Source organism: Herpailurus yagouaroundi, unplaced genomic scaffold, assembly GCF_014898765.1.
Source record: "Herpailurus yagouaroundi ecotype Mexico unplaced genomic scaffold, PumYag 165, whole genome shotgun sequence".
Taxonomy (NCBI): Eukaryota; Metazoa; Chordata; class Mammalia; order Carnivora; family Felidae; genus Herpailurus; species Herpailurus yagouaroundi.
Window position 1 is genome coordinate 28,895,365 of NW_024412406.1, and position 4,775 is coordinate 28,900,139.

Genomic DNA, 4,775 nt, shown 5'->3' on the forward strand with positions numbered 1-4,775 from the left:
AACTCTAGAGTTGATACCTACATAATTAAAGAAGCATAAAGAACTCCCCGTGCTTCACCACTCAATACCCCAAGTCTAGTATAGCACGAAACTGCCAGAAATGTGTATTTGAAAACAAATTTCTCCCATTTACTTTTGATTTAAAAAAAGTTTTGCAACCCTGTAACAGAAGGGCATTATAAAGAAAAAATAAAGTCATGTCAATGAAAAGCCTTTTATGTCTTATTCTACGAAGTTCGACACAGAAGAGAGAAAAGCTCGGCATTATCTTTCTTTATCAGATGCCGTAATTCATCACAACCACCAACTACAACCAATACTTTCCTGCATTTAAGAAAACTCTTTTAGGTGTCAGTGTCCAATCTTTTAAATATTCTGTTGTGTCTCCCTTCTTTTAAAGAGAGGTTGTGTCAACCCAAGAATACAATATCATTAAGTCAATCGTTTGATTTAAGTGAGGGTTCTTTTAGTCATTATAATAACTTAATTAAATGAATCAGTCAGTCACACTTTAATTAGCCAGCCTAATTCGGTTATCATGACAACTCAAATAATAAGAAAGAAACAAAATAATTAGAATGTGTCTATTTTGGTTGGCTATCTTTACTGGACGGGAACAATGACATAAATAGGCATTTGTTGTGATGGCTGAAAAAAAAAAAAACGAAATTTATTTTAGAACGGACTGTGTATAGGTGGGACCAGTTAGCAAACAAAAGCCAAGCAAACTCAATATGGTTTGTATTGTCTCTCTCACTAGGTTTTGATATCTACAAATCTTTTTTTTTTTTTAACGTTTATTTATTTCTGAGACGGAGAGAGACAGAGCATGAACGGGGGAGGGTCAGAGAGAGAGGGAGACTGAGAATCTGAAACAGGCTCCAGGCTCTGAGCAGTCAGCACAGAGCCCAACGCGGGGCTCGAACTCACGGACCGTGAGATCATGACCTGAGCTAAAGTCGGCTGCTTAACCAACTGAGCCACCCAGGCGCCCCGATATCTACAAATCTTCAGAAACTATGTCTTACTTGCTGTGATAGCCCTGTAGAGTCCAGAGAAGGGTTTGTCTATGGATACTGAAAAATATTTTTGCTTGGTTGAAAAAATATAAAACACAAACATTGAGGGAAGCAGAATGTTTTGAATTACAGTCTTTGCTTGGAAACACAAAGTAACTAGATTCCATTTTTCTTTTACCTCAGAGGGTGTGTGTTGAGAAATCTGACTGATGTTTTCATTACGTTTACATCTAAGAGACATCACCGTTTCCCCTCCTGAAAAGGAAAATATACAGAAGTGATGTCCAATATGAGCCAGGCCATGTGTTAGAAATTTTCACCGGTAGTATCTTATTTGATTGGTACACGTATGATACTAAAGTGTTGGTGTTATTCTCTTCATTTGATGAGGACGGAGTCTCAGAGAGATTAAGTAGATTTCTTGGGATTGCAGAAATATTTGGCAAATCAAGGACTCAGTATGGCTTCTGGAACACCATACCCTCTAAGATACGATTCTCTTGATTTCTGAGCTCTCCCGTCCCAAACCTTTGCTTACATTGTTTTTCTGCCTGGAAGACTTTTCTCCAGGCACATCCACAGCCCTCCCGCTTCATCTTCAGTCTTGGTTTAGATGTCACAGACTCTAAGTAACCATCTTAACCCTGAAAGATGGGCAAGACCATGGCGGCAAACATGGAATGTGCAAGTGGCTTGAGGGAGAACTAAACCTTTGCCGTTGTAAGCCACTGAAATGTTGGTGTTGTTTCATATCAAAGCGTGGCTTAACCCGTCCTGAGAAGAAAATAGCTTAAATTCACATAATTGCATAATTTGGATTCAAATACAGATCTGCATGAGTCACAAATTAATGCTGTTAAGATGTATGGAAATGTTGAATCACTGTGTTGTATACCTGAGACTAATGTAGCATTGAGTGTTAGCTATACTTAAATTAAAAAAAATTTTTTTTAATTAAACCTCTTAACCCTGTAATTTAAACTATGAATCCAATTAGGACATATAAATAAAACCCAGGTGATCTGCAATAAACCTTAGTGATTATATTGGTACTTTTAATATTAGTGTCAAAGAGACCAAGAGTGAAAATTATGAAAATCAGTTAATTATCACGATACTGTTTAACTGTCAATGGACACAACTGATTCAAAACGACTTTGACATTTTCAATGTGCAAGAAGTTTACACATTGTTTTTTTTGTGTATGTGATTCTATAGGAGGAAGTTACCTACTTGTAAGACTAAATGTATATTATTACCATCAATCAGTGACATTATTTGTGTTTGCATTGAATGTTTTGGTCCCTTCTCCCCTAAATGCTCATCCTCAATCTCACTGTCAGTAGCATTTTTCAGTCAAGGAAACTCAGTAATTAGTTTTGGATCTGAGAGAGCTTTGCATTGAAATCAACTTGTGTTCAGGTTCTTACCAGTTGTTTGATATTGAGTAATTTACTCAAACGCTCTGATTTTAGTCTCTTCATGTTTGAAACAGATATAACAGTATTTACTTCTCAAATTGCTATGAAGATTAAATAGATACATCAGCATAAACCTTTTGGTTCTCTGGCACCGGGTGGAGCTTAATAAATGGTATTACTTGCTATTTTAAATATCCCCATCTTAAAGCTGTGTATTTGGAACAGGTTAAATTTTCTCTCCCATTGAACAGAGGCTGACCCTCCTATTTTACTGAGTCCAAAATACATGTTACCAAATTGGTGAGGTTATAAAGAAAAATGTTGCTTCCCAACGTAACCTTGACATCAATTGAGGAATTATAACAGCATGCCCTAAAATAAATTTCTGTCTTTAAATTTTGTATGGCTGCTCATTTACCCTTGATTTTTCATGTCTGAACAGTTGGAGTTTGGTTATCCAATCTGCTGAGTTTTCAAAAGCTTAAGAGAAGTCAAAACTTGGAGACAGTAGCACAGCTTCAGCATAGGAAATCAGAGATATGCTCATTCATTCATTCATTCCCTTATTTGGCAAAAATCCTGGCCTACTGGGGCTATAACCATGAAAATATGCTTCCTGTTCTTCAAGAATTCCTACTAGATGGAGATAATTCTATAGTTCCCTTTTTGTCTAGATATCAGAAAAGCGATACTTAAATGCAATGCTAATTGATCTAGAACAAATGGACAGCCATTAACTTTCTTCTTTCCACGGTGTGTGTAAACATGTCTTAGTACATAGGCAGATACACAAATCATTTAATCATATAGAAATAAACTATTGAAAACACAGAAAAGTAGAAAAATAAATAATTAAATACATTTTTGGATTTGTCTTTTTGGACATGTAAATAGTAAAGATGCTATTTAATTATTAAAACCCAACTTGTGATAAGCACAGAAGATTAATACGTTCATTAAATGGCCTACACAGGTGTTAGATAAATCATATGTTTTCTAAAAGCACCTTAAGAACAGTTGATTATTTATTTGAACTTTCTTGATTTCTTTATTTTTTTAACTGATGGAGAATTGCTAGCAGGGAAAAAGAAAGGTTTCAGTTAAATGCCAGTTTATCATGCCTTGAGGCTCTATGTTCCAGTTGGTACATTTCTTACCTTTCTCTTGACCTCAAATAACTCACGACAAGATTTTGCATCAGGAAAGGGATTGTTTTCAAAATTTAGCTCACAATTACTATTTTAGATAAGAACTGTCTTCTGAAAGAATCACTAAATATCACAACACACTTATTTTTAATGAGCTAAAATTGCCAAGCTTTGGTTTTGTCTTCAGGAGCAATTACATGCTCTGCGTCTACGTGTGATCACCGGAGTTGGGAGAAAGTTCCTGAGAACAAAGTACAAATAAAAGTGGATAAATCCCTTCAACTCAGATATTAATAATCTATTGCTGCAAAATAAATTGCTACAAAAATTACCAGCTTAACACAGCATGCATTTCTTACCCCACAGTTTCTGTGGGTCCAGCTGCAAGCAAGCTGTCCGTTCAGGGTCTGTGGCCTCATCTGAAGGCTCAGCTGGAAAAGGAACCACTTCTAAGCTCACATGGATGCAGGACAAGGACAGGTGGTTTACAAATACCTTTTTAGGCTTTCCTGACGAAGGAAATCAGTCCACTCTCTCAATGCAGAGCAAAGCATAACGTAGCATAGCATAGCATACTGTCCTGCCCACCATAAACCCTCAGTGTTTATAAAATAAAGACTAGAGTTCAGATTTGTACATTAACTCTAGAGGAGTGTAGGAACCATGTGCAGTTTCATTTACCATGTTTATGATAGTAATTCTATTCACAAAAATATCTAGGTGGGGGGGTCCTGGGGCGCTCAGTCGGTTAAGCATCCAACTTTGGCTCAGGTCATGCTCTCATGGTTCATGGGTTCGAGCCTCACATCGGGTTCTGTGCTGACAGCTCAGAGCCTGGAGCCTGCTTCATATTCTGTGTCTCCCTCTCTCTTTCTCTGCCCCTCCCCTGCTTGTGTGCTCTCTTTCTCTCTCTCTCAAAAATAAATAGATAAACTTAAAAAAATATCTGGGTGGTATAAAAAGCGGTGATTTTCAGTTTCTTCTTCATACTTTGCTATACTATTTGAAATTTTCAGAGTGATCAAGTCATAAAAAATTATAGATGAATTGCTAAAGTTATGTGTTCTTATTTATTCAAAGACCGTGTTGGGAAGGATATGCAGTCTTAGACAATGGTGAAACATTTGTGGCTGGAAGAATATTATAGTTTTAGTTTTATACCATGCATACAAGGGTACTAAGTTAGA

The 4,775-nt window shown here is 36.6% G+C and overlaps 1 long non-coding RNA gene across 1 annotated transcript; it reads right to left on the bottom strand.

Moving 5' to 3' along the window:
* Positions 1 to 2,042: 2,042 nt before the first annotated feature.
* LOC121038353 (uncharacterized) lies at positions 2,043 to 4,119 on the bottom strand. Its single transcript, XR_005794311.1, has 2 exons — positions 3,948 to 4,119; positions 2,043 to 3,829 (listed from the first exon to the last, which is right to left on the bottom strand). It is a non-coding gene; the product is annotated as an uncharacterized LOC121038353 (long non-coding RNA).
* Positions 4,120 to 4,775: the final 656 nt, after the last annotated feature.